Raw genomic sequence first — 15,764 nt, 5'->3', positions numbered from 1 at the left:
GAGCGTGCGTGTGAGGGCGCGGGTTAGTGTTAGCGTACGGGTTAGGATTAGGGGACGGGTGAGGGTCAGGCTTCGGGGAAGGGTTAGGGTTATGGTTCGGGCTAGGGTTAGGGTTAGGGGATGGGGACGGTTTAGGGTCCAGGTGAGGGTACGGCAACGCTTTATGGGGAGCGTGCGTGTGAGGGCGCGGGTTAGTGTTAGCGTACGGGTTAGGATTAGGGTACGGGTGAGGGTCAGGCTTCGGGGAAGGGTTAGGGTTAGGGTTCGGGCTAGGGTTAGGGTTAGGGGACGGGGACGGTTTAAGGTCCAGGTGAGGGTACGGCAACGCTTTAGGGGGAGCGTGCGTGTGAGGGCGCGGGTTAGTGTTAACGTACGGGTTAGGATTAGGGGACGGGTGAGGGTCAGGCTTCGGGGAAGGGTTAGGGTTAGGGTTCGGGCTAGGGTTAGGGTTAGGGGATGGGGACGGTTTAGGGTCCAGGTGAGGGTACTGCAACGCTTTAGGGGGAGCGTGCGTGTGAGGGCGCTGGTTAGTGTTAGCGTACGGGTTAGGATTAGGGGACGGGTGAGGGTCAGGCTTCGGGGAAGGGTTAGGGTTAGGGTTCGGCTAGGGTTAGGGTTAGGGGACGGGGACGTTTTAGGGTCCAGGTGAGGGTACGGCAACATTTTAGGGGGAGCGTGTGTGTGAGGGCGCGGGTTAGTGTTAGCGTACAGGTTAGGATTAGGGGACGGGTGAGGGTCAGGCTTCGGGGAAGGGTTAGTGTTAGGGTTCGGGCTAGGGTTAGGGTTAGGGGACGGGGACGGTTTAGGGTCCAGGTGAGGGTACGGCAACGCTTTAGGGGGAGCGTGCGTGTGAGGGGCGGGTTAGTGTTAGCGTACGGGTTAGGATTAGGGGACGGGTGAGGGTCAGGCTTCGGGGAAGGGTTAGGGTTAGGGTTCGGGCTAGGGTTAGGGTTAGGGGACGGGGACGGTTTAGGGTCCAGGTGAGGGTACGGCAACGCTTTAGGGGGAGCGTGCGTGTGAGGGCGCGGGTTAGTGTTAACGTACGGGTTAGTATTAGGGGACGGGTGAGGGTCAGGCTTCGGGGAAGGGTTAGGGTTAGGGTTCGGGCTAGGGTTAGGGTTAGGGGACGGGGACGGTTTAGGGTCCAGGTGAGGGTACGGCAACGCTTTAGGGGGAGCGTGCGTGTGAGGGCGCGGGTTAGCGTTAGCGTACGGGTTAGGATTAGGGGACGGGTGAGGGTCAGGCTTCGGGGAAGGGTTAGGGTTAGGGTTCGGGCTAGGGTTAGGGTTAGGGGATGGGGACGGTTTAGGGTCCAGGTGAGGGTACGGCAACGCTTTAGGGGGAGCGTGCGTGTGAGGGCGCGGGTCAGTGTTAGCGTACGGGTTAGGATTAGGGGACGGGTGAGGGTCAGGCTTCGGGGAAGGGTTAGGGTTAGGGTTCGGGCTAGGGTTAGGGTTAGGGGACGGGGACGGTTTAGGGTCCAGGTGAGGGTACGGCAACGCTTTAGGGGGAGCGTGCGTGTGAGGGCGCGGGTTAGCGTTAGCGTACGGGTTAGGATTAGGGGACGGGTGAGGGTCAGGCTTCGGGGAAGGGTTAGGGTTAGGGTTCGGGCTAGGGTTAGGGTTTGGGGACGGGGACGGTTTAGGGTCCAGGTGAGGGTACGGCAACGCTTTAGGGGGAGCGTGCGTGTGAGGGCGCGGGTTAGTGTTAGCGTACGGGTTAGGATTAGGGGACAGGTGAGGGTCAGGCTTCGGGGAAGTGTTAGGGTTAGTGTTCGGCTAGGGTTAGGGTTAGGGGACGGGGACGGTTTAGTGTCCAGGTGAGGATACGGCAACGCTTTAGGGGGAGCGTGCGTGTGAGGGCGCGGGTTAGTGTTGGCGTACGGGTTAGGATTAGGGGACGGGTGAGGGTCAGGCTTCGTTGAAGGGTTAGGGTTAGGGTTCGGCCTAGGGTTAGGGTTAGGGGACGGGGACGGTTTAGGGTCCAGGTGAGGGTACGGCAACGCTTTAGGGGGAGCGTGCGTGTGAGGGCGCGGGTTAGTGTTAGCGTACGGGTTAGGATTGGGGACGGGTGAGGGTCAGGCTTCGGGGAAGGGTTAGGGTTAGGGTTCGGGCTAGGGTTAGGGTTAGGGGACGGGGATGGTTTAGGGTCCAGGTGAGGGTACGGCAACGCTTTAGGGGGAGTGTGCGTGTGAGGGCGCGGGTTAGTGTTAGCGTACGGGTTAGGATTAGGGGACGGGTGAGGGTCAGGCTTCGGGGAAGGGTTAGGGTTAGGGTTCGGGCTAGGGTTAGGGTTAGGGGACGGGGACGGTTTAGGGTCCAGGTGAGGGTACGGCAACGCTTTAGGGGGAGCGTGCGTGTGAGGGCGCGGGTTAGTGTTAGCGTACGGGTTAGGATTAGGGGACGGGTGAGGGTCAGGCTTCGGGGAAGGGTAAGGGTTATGGTTCGGGCTAGGGTTAGGGTTAGGGGACGGGGACGGTTTAGGGCCCAGGTGAGGGTACGGCAATGCTTTAGGGGGAGCGTGCGTGTGAGGGCGCGGGTTAGTGTTAGCGTACGGGTTAGGATTAGGGGACGGGTGAGGGTCAGGCTTCGGGGAAGGGTTAGGGTTAGGGTTCGGCGAGGGGTAGGGTTAGGGGACGGGGACGTTTTAGGGTCCAGGTGAGGGTACGGCAACGCTTTAGGGGGACCGTGCGTGTGAGGGCGCGGGTTAGTGTTGGCGTACGGGTTAGGATTAGGGGACGGGTGAGGGTCAGGCTTCGGGGAAGGGTTAGGGTTAGGGTTCGGGCTAGGTTTAGGGTTAGGGGACGGGAACGGTTTAGGGTCCAGGTGAGGGTACGGCAACGCTTTAGGGGGAGCGTGCGTGTGAGGGCGCGCGATAGTGTTAGCGTACGGCTTAGGATTAGGGGACGGGTGAGGGTCAGGCTTCAGGGAAGGGTTAGGGTTAGGGTTCAGGCTAGGGTTAGGGTTAGGGGACGGGGACGGTTTAGGGTCCAGGTGAGGGTACGGCAACGCTTTAGGGGGAGCGTGCGTGTGAGGGCGCGTGTTAGTGTTAGCGTACGGGTTAGGATTAGGGGACGGGTGAGGGTCAGGCTTCGGGGAAGGGTTAGGGTTAGGGTTCGGGCTAGGGTTAGGGTTAGGGGACGGGGACGGTTTAGGGTCCAGGTGATGGTACGGCAACGCTTTACGGGGAGCATGCGTGTGAGGGCGCGGGTTAGTGTTAGCGTACGGGTTAGGATTAGGGGACGGGTGAGGGTCAGGCTTCGGGGAAGGGTTAGGGTTAGGGTACTGGCTAGGGTTAGGGTTAGGGGATGGGGACGGTTTAGGGTCCAGGTGAGGGTACGGCAACGCTTTAGGGGGAGCGTGCGTGTGAGGGCGCGGGTTATTGTTAGCGTACGGGTTAGGATTAGGGGACGGGTGAGGGTCAGGCTTCGGGGAAGTGTTAGGGTTATGGTTTGGGCTAGGGTTAGGGTTAGGGGACGGGGACGGTTTAGGGTCCAGGTGATGGTACGGCAACGCTTTACTGGGAGCGTGCGTGTGAGGGCGCGGGTTAGTGTTAGCGTACGGGTTAGGATTAGGGGACGGGTGAGGGTCAGGCTTCGGGGAAGGGTTAGGGTTATGATTCGGGCTAGGGTTAGGGTTAGGGGACGGGGACGGTTTAGGGTCCAGGTGAGGGTACGGCAACGCTTTAGGGGGAGCGTGCGTGTGAGGGCGCGGGTTAGTGTTAGCGTACGGGTTAGGATTAGGGGACGGGTGAGGGTCAGGCTTCGGGGAAGGGTTAGGTGTAGGGTTCGGGATAGGGTTAGGGGACGGGGACGGGGACGGTTTAGGGTCCAGGTGAGGGTACGGCAAAGCTTTAGGGGGAGCGTGCGTGTGAGGGCGCGGGTTAGTGTTAGCGTACGGGTTAGGATTAGGGGACGGGTGAGGGTCAGGCTTCGGGGAAGTGTTAGGGTTTGGGTTCGGGCTAGGGTTAGGGTTAGGGGATGGGGACGGTTTAGGGTCCAGGTGAGGGTACGGCAACGCTTTAGGGGGACCGTGCGTGTGAGGGCGCGGGTTAGTGTTAGCGTACGGGTTAGGATTAGGGGACGGGTGAGGGTCAGGCTTCGGGGAAGCGTTACGGTTAGGGTTCGGTCTAGGGTTAGGGTTAGGGGACGGGGACGGTTTAGGGTCCAGGTGAGGGTACGGCAACGCTTTAGGGGGAGCGTGCGTGTGAGGGCGCGGGTTAGTGTTAGCGTACGGGTTAGGATTAGGGGACGGGTGAGGGTCAGGCTTCGGGGAAGTGTTAGGGTTAGGGTTCGGGCTAGGGTTAGGGTTAGGGGACGGGGCGGTTTAGGGTCCAGGTGAGGGTACGGCAACGCTTTAGGGGGAGGGTGCGTGTGAGGGCGCGGGTTAGTGTTAGCGTACGGGTTAGGATTAGGGGACGGGTGAGGGTCAGGCTTCGGGGAAGGGTTAGGGTTAGGGTTCAGGCTAGGGTTAGGGTTAGGGGATGGGGACGGTTTAGGGTCCAGGTGAGGGTACGGCAACGCTTTAGGGGGAGCGTGCGTGTGAGGGCGCGGGTTATTGTTAGCGTACGGGTTAGGATTAGGGGACGGGTGAGGGTCAGGCTTCGGGGAAGGGTTAGGGTTATGGTTCAGGCTAGGGTTAGGGTTAGGGGACGGGGACGGTTTAGGGTCCAGGTGAGGGTACGGCAACGCTTTAGGGGGAGCGTGCGTGTGAGGGCGCGGGTTAGTGTTAGCGTACGGGTTAGGATTAGGGGACGGGTGAGGGTCAGGCTTCGGGGAAGTGTTAGGTTTAGGGTTCGGGCTAGGGTTAGGGTTAGGGGACGGGGACGGTTTAGGGTCCAGGTGAGGGTACGGCAAAGCTTTAGGGGGAGCGTGCGTGTAGGGCGCGGGTTAGTGTTTGCGTACGGGTTAGGATTAGGGGACGCGTGAGGGTCAGGCTTCGGGGAAGTGTTAGGTTTAGGGTTCGGGCTAGGGTTAGGGTTAGGGGACGGGGACGGTTTAGGGTCCAGGTGAGGGTACGGCAACGCTTTAGGGGGACCGTGCGTGTGAGGGCGCGGGTTAGTGTTAGCGTACGGGTTAGGATTAGGGGACGGGTGAGGGTCAGGCTTCGGGGAAGGGTTAGGGTTAGGGTTCGGGCTAGGGTTAGGGTTAGGGGACGGGGACGGTTTACGGTCCAGGTGAGGGTACGGCAACGCTTTAGGGGGAGCGTGCGTGTGAGGGCGCGGGTTAGTGTTTGCGTACGGGTTAGGATTAGGGGACGGGTGAGGGTCAGGCTTCAGGGAAGGGTTAGGGTTAGGGTTCGGGCTAGGGTTAGGGTTAGGGGACGGGGACGGTTTATGGTCCAGGTGAGGGTACGGCAACGCTTTAGGGGGAGCGTGCGTGTGAGCGCGCGGGTTAGTGTTAGCGTACGGGTTAGGATTAGGGGACGGTTGAGGGTCAGGCTTCGGGGCAGGGTTAGGGTTAGGGTTCGGGCTAGGGTTAGGGTTAGGGGACGGGGACGGTTTACGGTCCAGGTGAGGGTACGGCAACGCTTTAGGGGGAGCGTGCGTGTGAGGGCGCGTGGTAGTGTTAGCGTACGGGTTAGGATTAGGGGACGGGTGAGGGTCAGGCTTCGTGGAAGGGTTAGGGTTAGGGTTCGGCTAGGGTTAGGGTTAGGGGACGGGGACGGTTTAGGGTCCAGGTGAGGGTACGGCAACGCTTTAGGGGGAGCGTGCGTGTGAGGGCACGGGTTAGTGTTGGCGTACGGGTTAGGATTAGGGGACGGGTGAGGGTCAGGCTTCGGGGAAGGTTTAGGTTTAGGGTTCGGGCTAGGGTTAGGGTTAGGGGACGGGGACGGTTTAGGGTCCACGTGAGGGTACGGCAACGCTTTAGGGGGAGCGTGCGTGTGAGGGCGCACGTTAGTGTTAGCGTACGGCTTAGGATTAGGGGACGGGTGAGGGTCAGGCTTCAGGGAAGGGTTAGGGTTAGGGTTAGGGCTAGGGTTAGGGTTAGGGTACGGGGACGGTTTAGGGTCCAGGTGAGGGTACGGCAACGCTTTAGGGGGAGCGTGCGTGTGAGGGCGCGTGTTAGTGTTAGCGTACGGTTTAGGATTAGGGGCCGGGTGAGGGTCAGGCTTCGGGGAAGTGTTAGGGTTAGGGTTCGGGCTAAGGTTAGGGTTAGGGGACGGGGACGGTTTAGGGTCCAGGTGATGGTAAGGCAACGCTTTAGGGGGAGCGTGCGTGTGAGGGCATGGGTTAGTGTTGGCGTACGGGTTAGGATTAGGGGACGGGTGAGGGTCAGGCTTCGGGGAAGGGTTAGGGTTAGGGTTCGGGCTAGGTTTAGGGTTAGGGGACGGGGACGGTTTAGCGTCCAGGTGAGGGTACGGCAACGCTTTAGGGGGAGCGTGCGTGTGAGGGCGCGCGTTAGTGTTAGCGTACGGCTTAGGATTAGGGGACGGGTGAGGGTCAGGCTTCGGGGAAGGGTTAGGGTTAGGGTTCGGGCTAGGGTTAGGGGACGGGGACGGGGACGGTTTAGGGTCCAGGTGAGGGTACGGCAACGCTTTAGGGGGAGCGTGCGTGTGAGGGCGCGGGTTAGGGTTAGCGTACGGCTTAGGATTAGGGGACGGGAGAGGGTCAGGCTTCAGGGAAGGGTTAGGGTTATGGTTCGGGCTAGGGTTAGGGTTAGGGGACGGGGACGGTTTAGGGTCCAGGTGATGGTACGGCAACGCTTTAGGGGGAGCGTGCGTGTGAGGGCGCGGGTTAGTGTTAGCGTACGGGTTAGGATTATGGGACGGGTGAGGGTCAGGCTTCGGGGAAGGGTTAGGGTTAGGGTTCCGGCTAGGGTTAGGGTTAGGGGACGGGGACGGTTTAGGGTCCAGGGGAGGGTACGGCAACGCTTTAGGGGGAGCGTGCGTGTGAGGGCGTGGGTTAGTGTTAGCGTACGGGTTAAGATTAGGGGACGGGTGAGGGTCAGGCTTTGGGGAAGGGTTAGGGTTAGGGTTCGGGCTAGGGTTAGGTTTAGGGGACGGGGACGGTTTAGGGTCCAGGTGAGGGTATGGCAACGCTTTAGGGGGAGAGTGCGTGTGAGGGCTCGGGTTAGTGTTAGCGTACGGGTTAGGATTAGGGGACGGGTGAGGGTCAGTCTTCGGGGAAGGGTTAGGGTTAGGGTTCGGGCTAGGATTAGGGTTAGGGGACGGGGACGGTTTAGGGTCCAGGTGAGGGTACGGCAACGCTTTAGGGGGAGCGTGCGTGTGAGGGCGCGGGTTAGTGTTGCCGTACGGGTTAGGATTAGGGGACGGGTGAGGGTCAGGCTTTGGGGAAGGGTTAGGGTAAGGGTTCGGGCTAGGGTTAGGGTTAGGGGACGGGGACGGTTTAGGGTCCAGATGAGGGTACGGCAACGCTTTAGGGGGAGCGTGCGTGTGAGGGCGCGGGTTAGTGTTAGCGTACGGGTTAGGATTAGGGGACGGGTGAGGGTCAGGCTTCGGGGAAGGGTTAGGGTTACGGTTCGGGCTAGGGTTAGGGTTAGGGGACTGGGATGGTTTAGGGTCCAGGTGAGGGTACGGCAACGCTTTAGGGGGAGCGTGCATGTGAGGGCGTGGGTTAGTGTTAGCGTACGGGTTAGGATTAGGGGACGGGTGAGGGTCAGGCTTCGGGGAAGCGTTAGAGTTAGGGTTCGGGCTAGGGTTAGGGTTAGGGGACGGGGACGGTTTAGGGTCCAGGTGAGGGTACGGCAACGCTTTAGGGGGAGCGTGCGTGTGAGGGCACGGGTTAGTGTTAGCGTACGGGTTAGGATTAGGGGACGGGTGAGGGTCAGGCTTCGGGGAAGGGTTAGGGTTAGGGTTCGGGCTATGGTTAGGGTTAAGGAACGGGGACGGTTTAGGGTCCAGGTGAGGGTACGGCAATGCTTTGGGGGAGCGTGGGTGTGAGGGCGTGGGTTAGTGTTAGCGTACGGGTTAGGATTAGGGGACGGGTGAGAGACAGGCTTCGGGGAAGGGTTAGGGTTAGGGTTCGGGCTAGGGTTAGGGTTAGGGGACGGGGACGGTTTAGGGTCCAGGTGAGGGTACGGCAACGCTTTAGGGGGAGCGTGCGTGTGAGGGCGTGGGTTAGTGTTAGCGTAAGGCTTAGGATTAGGGGACGGGTGAGGGTCAGGCTTCGGGGAAGGGTTAGGTTTAGGGTTCGGGCTAGGGTTAGGGATAGGGGATGGGGACGGTTTAGGGTCCAGGTAAGAGTACGGCAACGCTTTAAGGGGAGCGTGCGTGTGAGCGCGAGGGTTAGTGTTAGCGTATGTGTTAGGTTTAGGGAACGGGTGAGGGTCAGGATTCGGGGAAGGGTTAGGGTTAGGGTTCGGGCTAGGGTTAGATTTAGGTGACGGGGACGGTTTAGGGTCCAGGTGAGGGTACGGCAACGCTTCAGGGGGAGCGTGCGTGTGAGGGCGTGGTGTAGTGTTAGCGTACGGGTTAGGATTAGGGGACGGGTGAGGTTCAGGCTTCGGGGAAGGGTTAGGGTTAGGGTTCGGGCTAGGGTTAGGGTTAAGGGACTGGGACGGTTTAGGGTCCAGGTGAGGGTACGGCAACGCTTTAGGGGGAGCGTGCGTGTGAGGGCGCGGTTTAGTGTTAGTGTACGGGTTAGGATTAGTGGATGGGTGAGGGTCAGGCTTCGGGGAAGGGTTAGGGTTAGGGTTCGTGCTAGGGTCAGGGTTAGGGGACGGGGACGGTTTAGGGTCCAGGTGAGGGTACGGCAACGCTTTAGGGGGAGCGTGCGTGTGAGGGTGCGGGTTAGTGTTAGCGTACGAGTTAAGATTAGGGGACGGGTGAGGGTCATGCTTAGGGGAAGGGTTAGGGTTAGGGTTCGGGCTAGGGTTAGGGTTAGGTGACGGGGACGGTTTAGGGTCCAGGTGAGGGTACGGCAACGCTTTAGGGGGAGCGTGTGTGTGAGGGCGCGGGGTAGTGTTAGCGTACGGGTTAGGATTAGGGGACGGGTGAGGGTCAGACTTCGGGGAAGGGTTAGGGTTAGGGTCGGTCTAGGGTTAGGGTTAAGGGACTGGGACGGTTTAGGGTCCAGGTGAGGGTACGGCAACGCTTTAGGGGGAGCGTGCGTGTGAGGGCGCGGGTTAGTGGTAGCGTACGGGTTAGGATTAGGGGACGGGGGAGGGTCAGGCTTCTGGGAAGGGTTAGGGTTAGGGTTCGGGCTAGGGTTAGGGTTAGGGGACGGGGACAGTTTAGGGTCCAGGGGAGAGTACGGCAACGCTTTAGGGGGAGCGTGCGTGTGAGGGCGTGGGTTAGTGTTAGCGTACGGGTTAAGATTAGGGGACGGGTGAGGGTCAGGCTTTGGGGAAGGGTTAGGGTTAGGGTTCGGGCTAGGGTTAGGGTTAGGGGACGGGGACGGTTTAGGGTCCAGGTGCGGGTATGGCAACGCTTTAGGGGGAGAGTGCGTGTGAGGGCGCGGGTTAGTGTTAGCGTACGGGTTAGGATTAGGGGACGGGTGAGGGTCAGGCTTCGGGGAAGGGTTAGGTTTAGGGTTCGGGCTAGGGTTAGGGTTAGGGGACGGGGACGGTTTAGGGTCCAGGTGAGGGTACGGCAACGCTTTAGGGGGAGCGTGCGTGTGAGGGCGCGGGTTAGTGTTAGCGTACGGGTTAGGATTAGGGGACGGGTGAGGGTCAGGCTTCGGGGAAGGGTTAGGTTTACGGTTCGAGTAAGGGTTAGGGTTAGGGGACGGGGATGGTTTAGAGTCCAGGTGAGGGTACGGCAACGCTTTAGGGGGAGCGTGCGTCTGAGGGCGCGGGTTAGTGTTAGCGTACGGGTTAGGATTAGGGGACGGGTGAGGGTCAGGCTTCGGGGAAGGGTTAGGGTTAGGGTTCGGGCTAGGGTTAGGGTTAGGGGACGGGGTCGGTTTAGGGTCCAGGTGAGGGTACGGCAACGCTTTAGGGGGAGCGTGGTTATGAGGGCGTGGGTTAGTGTTAGCGTACGGGTTAGGATTAGGGGACGGGTGAGGGTCAGGCTTCGGGGAAGGGTTAGGGTTAGGGTTTGGGCTAGGGTCAGGGTTAGGGGATGGGGACGGTTTAGGGTCCAGGTGAGGGTACGGCAACGCTTTAGGGGGAGCGTGCGTGTGAGGGCGCGGGTTAGTGTTAGCGTACGAGTTAGGATTAGGGGACGGGTGAGGGTCATGCTTCGGGGAAGGGTTAGGGTTAGGGTTCGGGCTAGGGTTAGGGTTAGGTGACGGGGACGGTTTAGGGTCCAGGTGAGGGTACGGCAACGCTTTAGGGGGAGCGTGCGTGTGAGGGCGCGGGGTAGTGTTAGCGTACGGGTTAGGATTAGGGGATGGGTGAGGGTCAGGCTTCGGGGAAGGGTTAGGTTTAGGGTTCGGACTAGGGTTAGGGTTAGGGGACGGGGACGGTTTAGGGTCCAGGTGAGGGTACGGCAACGCTTAAGGGGGAGCGTGCGTGTGAGGGCACGGGTTAGTGTTAACGTACGGGTTAGGATTAGGGGACGGGTGAGGGTCAGGCTTCGGGGAAGGGTTAGGGTTAGGGTTCGGGCTAGGGTTAGGGTTAGGGGACGGGGACGGTTTAGGGTCCAGGTGAGGGTACGGCAATTCTTTAGGGGAAGCGTGCGTGTGAGGGCGCGGGTTAGTGTTAGCGTACGAGTTAGGATTAGGGGACGGGTGAGGGTCATGCTTCGGGGAAGGGTTAGGGTTAGGGTTCGGGCTAGGGTTAGGGTTAGGTGACGGGGACGGTTTAGGGTCCAGGTGAGGGTACGGCAACGCTTTAGGGGGAGCGTGCGTGTGAGGGCGCTGGGTAGTGTTAGCGTACGGGTTAGGATTAGGGGACGGGTGAGGGTCAGGCTTCGGGGAAGGGTTAGGGTTAGGGTTCGGACTAGGGTTAGGGTTAGGGGACGGGGACGGTTTAGGGTCCAGGTGAGTGTACGGCAACGCTTTAGGGGGAGCGTGCCTGTGAGGGCGCGGGTTAGTGTTAACGTACGGGTTAGGATTAGGGGACGGGTGAGGGTCAGGCTTCGGGGAAGGGTTAGGGTTAGGGTTCGGGCTAGGGTCAGGGTTATGGGACGGGGACGGTTTAGGGTCCAGGTGAGGGTACGGCAATGCTTTAGGGGGAGCGTGCGTGTGAGGGCGCCCGTTAGTGTTAGCGTACGAGTTAGGATTAGGGGACGGGTGAGGGTCATGCTTCGGGGAAGGGTTAGGGTTAGGGTTCGGGCTAGGGTTAGGGTTAGGTGATGGGGACGGTTTAGGGTCCAGGTGAGGGTACGGCAACGCTTTAGGGGGAGTGTGCGTGTGAGGGCGTGGGGTAGTGTTAGCGTACGGGTTAGGATTAGGGGACGGGTGAGGGTCAGGCTTCGGGGATGGGTTAGGGTTAGGGTTCGGACTAGGGATAGGGTTAGGGGACGGGGACGGTTTAGGGTCCAGGTGAGGGTACGGCAACGCTTTAGGGGGAGCGTGCGTGTGAGGGCGTGGGTTAGTGTTAACGTACGGGTTAGGATTAGGGGACGGGTGAGGGTCAGGCTTCGGGGAAGGTTTAGGGTTAGGGTTCGGGCTAGGGTTAGGGTTAGGGGACGGGGACGGTTTAGAGTCCAGGTGAGGGTACGGCAATGCTTTAGGGGGAGCGTGCGTGTGAGGGCGCAGGTTAGTGTTAGCGTACGAGTTAGGATTAGGGGACAGGTGAGGGTCATGCTTCGGGGAAGGGTTAGGGTTAGGGTTCGGGCTAGGGTTAGGGCTAGGTGACGGGGACGGTTTAGGGTCCAGGTGAGGGTACGGCAACGCTTTAGGGGGAGCGTGCGTGTGAGGGCGCGGGGTAGTGTTAGCGTACGGTTTAGGATTAGGGGACGGGTGAGGGTCAGGCTTCGGGGAAGGGTTAGGGTTAGGGTTCGGACTAGGGTTAGGGTTAGGGGACGGGGACGGTTTAGGGTCCAGGTGAGGGTACGGCAACGCTTTAGGGGGAGCGTGCGTGTGAGGGCGCGGGTTAGTGTTAACGTACGTGTTAGGATTAGGGGACGGGTGAGGGTCAGGCTTCGGGTAAGGGTTAGGGTTAGGGTTCGGGCTAGGGTTAGGGTTAGGGGACGGGGACGGTTTAGGGTCCAGGTGAGGGTACGGCAATGCTTTAGGGGGAGCGTGCGTGTGAGGGCGCGGGTTAGTGTTAGCGTACGGGTTAGGATTAGCGGACGGGTGAGGGTCAGGCTTCGGGGAAGGGTTAGGGTTAGGGTTCGGGCTAGGGTTAGGGTTAGGGGACGGGGACGGTTTAGGGTCCAGGTGAGGGTACGGCAACGCTTTAGGGCGAGCGTGCGTGTGAGGGCGCGGGGTAGTGTTAGCGTACGGGTTAGGATTATGGGACGGGTGAGGGTCAGGCTTTGGGGAAGGCTTAGGGTTAGGGTTCGGGCTAGGGTTAGGGTTAGGGGACGGGGACGGTTTAGGGTCCAGGTGAGGGTACGGCAACGCTTTAGGGGGAGCGTGCGTGTGAGGGCGAGGGTTAGTTTTAGCTTACGGGTTAGGATTAGGGGACGGGTGAGGGTCAGGCTTCGGGGAAGGGTTAGGGTTAGGGTTCGGGCTAGGGTTAGGGTTAGGGGACGGGGACGGTTTAGGGTCCAGGTGAGGGTACGGCAACGCTTTAGGGGGAGCGTGCGTGTGAGGGCGCGGGTTAGTGTTAGCGTACGGGTTAGGATTAGGTGACGGGTGAGGGTCAGGCTTCGAGGAAGGGTTAGGGTTAGGGTTAGGGGACGGGGACGGTTTAGGGTCCAGGTGAGGGTACGGCAACGCTTTAGGGGAAGCGTGCGTGTGAGGGCGCGGGGTAGTGTTAGCGTACGGGTTAGGATTAGGGGACGGGTGAGGGTCAGGCTTCGGGGAAGGCTTAGGGTTAGGGTTCGGGCTAGGGTTAGGGTAAGGTGACGGGGACGGTTTAGGGTCCAGGTGAGGGTACGGCAACGCTTTAGGGGGAGCGTGCATGTGAGGGCGCGGGTTAGTGTTAGCGTACGGGTTAGGATTAGGGGACGGGTGAGGGTCAGGCTTCGGGGTAGGGTTAGGGTTACGGTTCGGGCTAGGGTTAGGGTTAGGGGACGGGGATGGTTTAGGGTCCAGGTGAGGGTACGGCAACGCTTTAGGGGGAGCGTGCATGTGAGGGTGTGGGTTAGTGTTAGCGTATGGGTTAGGATTAGGGGACGGGTGAGGGTCAGGCTTCGGGGAAGCGTTAGGGTTATGGTTCGGGCTAGGGTTAGGGTTAGGGGACGGGGACGGTTTAGGGTCCAGGTTAGGGTACGGTAACGCTTTAGGGGGAGCGTGCGTGTGAGGGCGCGGGTTAGTGTTAGCGTACGGGTTAGGATTAGGGGACGGGTGAGGGTCAGGCTTCGGGGAAGGGTTAGGGTTAGGGTTCGGGCTAGGGTTAGGGTTAGGGGACGGGGACCGTTTAGGGTCCAGGTGAGGGTACGGCAACGCTTTAGGGGGAGCGTGGGTGTGGAGGCGTGGGTTAGTGTTAGCGTACGGGTTAGGATTAGGGGACGGGTGAGGGTCAGGCTTCGGGGAAGTGTTAGGGTTAGGGTTCGGGCTAGGGTTAGGGTTAGGGGACGGGGACGGTTTAGGGTCCAGGTGAGGGTACGGCAATGCTTTAGGGGGAGCGTGCGTGTGAGGGCGAGGGTTAGTGTTAGCGTACGGGTTAGGATTAGGGGACGGGTGAGGGTCAGGCTTCGGGGAAGGGTTAGGGTTAGGGTTCGGGCTAGGGTTAGGGTTCGGGGACGGGGACGGTTTAGGGTCCAGGTGAGGGTACGGCAACGCTTTAGGGGGAGCGTGCGTGTGAGGGCGCGGGTTAGTGTTAGCGTACGGGTTAGGATTAGGGGACGGGTGAGGGTCAGGCTTCGGGGAAGGGTTAGGTTTAGGGTTCGGGCTAGGGTTAGGGTTAGGGGATGGGGACGGTTTAGGGTCCAGGTAAGAGTACGGCAACGCTTTAAGGGGAGCGTGCGTGTGAGCACGAGGGTTAGTGTTAGCGTACGTGTTAGGTTTAGGGAACGGGTGAGGGTCAGGCTTCGTGGAAGTGTTAGGGTTAGGGTTCGGGCTAGGGTTAGGGTTAGGGGACGGGGACGGTTTAGGGTCCAGGTGAGGGTACGGCAACGCTTTAGGGGGAGCGTGCGTGTGAGGGCGAGGGTTAGTGTTAGCTTACGGGTTAGGATTAGGGGACGGGTGAGGGTCAGGCTTCGGGGAAGGGTTAGGTTAGGGTTCGGGATAGGGTTAGGGTTAGGGGACGGGGACGGTTTAGGGTCCAGGTGAGTGTACGGCAACGCTTTAGGGGGAGCGTGCGTGTGAGGGCGCGGGTTAGTGTTAGCGTACGGGTTAGGATTAGGGGACGGGTGAGGGTCAGGCTTCGGGGAAGGGTTAGGGTTAGGGTTAGGGGACGGGGACGGTTTAGGGTCCAGGTGAGGGTACGGCAACGCTTTAAGGGAAGCGTGCGTGTGAGGGCGCGGGGTAGTGTTAGCGTACGGGTTAGGATTAGGGGACGAGTGAGGGTCAGGCTTCGGGGAAGGGTTAGGGTTATGGTTCGGGCTAGGGTTAGGGTTAGGGGACGGGGACGGTTTAGGGTCCAGGTGAGGGTACGGCAACGCTTTAGGGGGAGCGTGCGTGTGAGGTCGCGGGGTAGTGTTAGCGTACGGGTTAGGATTATGGGACGGGTGAGGGTCAGGCTTCGGGGAAGGGTTAGGGTTAGGGTTCGGGCTAGGGTTAGGGTTAGGACCGGGGACGGTTTAAGGTCCAGGTGAGGGTACGGCAACGCTTTAGGGGGAGCGTGCGTGTGAGGGCGCGGGTTAGTGTTAGCGTGCGGGTTAGGATTAGGGGACGGGGGAGGGTCAGGCTTCGGGGAAGGGTTAGGGTTAGGGTTCGGGCTAGGGTTAGGGTTAGGACCGGGGACGGTTTAAGGTCCAGGTGAGGGTACGGCAACGCTTTAGGGGGAGCGTGCGTGTGAGGGCGCGGGTTAGTGTTAGCGTGCGGGTTAGGATTAGGGGACGGGGGAGGGTCAGGCTTCGGGGAAGGGTTAGGGTTAGGGTTCGGGCTAGGGTTAGGGTTAGGGGACGGGGACGGTTTAGAGTCCAGGTGAGGGTACGGCAACGCTTTAGGGGGAGCGTGCGTGTGAGGGTGCGTGTTAGTGTTAGCGTACGGGTTAGGATTAGGGGACGGGGGAGGGTCAGGCTTCGGGGAAGGGTTAGGGTTAGGGTTCGGGCTAGGGTTAGGGTTAGGGGACGGGGACGGTTTAGGGTCCAGGTGAGTGTACGGCAACGCTTTAGGGGGAGCGTGCGTGTGAGGGCGCGGGTTAGTGTTAGCGTACGGGTTAGGATTAGGGGACGGGTGAGGGTCAGGCTTCGGGGAAGTGCTAGGGTTAGGGTTCGGGCTAGGGTTAGGGTTAGGGGACGGGGACGGTTTAGGGTCCAGGTGAGGGTACGGCAACGCTTTAGGGGGAGCGTGCGTGTGAGGGCGCGGGTTAGTGTTAGCGTACGGGTTAGGATTAGGGGACGGGTGAGGGTCAGGCTTCGGGGAAGGGTTAGGGTTAGGGTTCGGGCTAGGGTTAGGGTTAGGGGACGGGGACGGTTTAGGGTCCAGGTGAGGGTACGGCAACGCTTTAGCGGGAGCGTGCATGTGAGGGCGCGGGTTAGTGTTAGCGTACGGGTTAGGATTAGGGGACGGGTGAGGGTCAGGCTTCGGGGTAGGGTTAGGGTTACGGTTCGGGCTAGGGTTAGGGTTAGGGTACGGGGATGGTTTAGGGTCCAGGTGAGGGTACGGCAACGCTTTAGGGGGAGCGTGCATGTGAGGGTGTG

The sequence above is a fragment of the Delphinus delphis genome, chromosome 5, assembly GCF_949987515.2.
Source record: "Delphinus delphis chromosome 5, mDelDel1.2, whole genome shotgun sequence".
NCBI classification, from domain to species: Eukaryota; Metazoa; Chordata; class Mammalia; order Artiodactyla; family Delphinidae; genus Delphinus; species Delphinus delphis.
The sequence above is the reverse complement of the archived record's forward strand: the minus strand, read 5'-3'. Positions refer to the sequence as shown.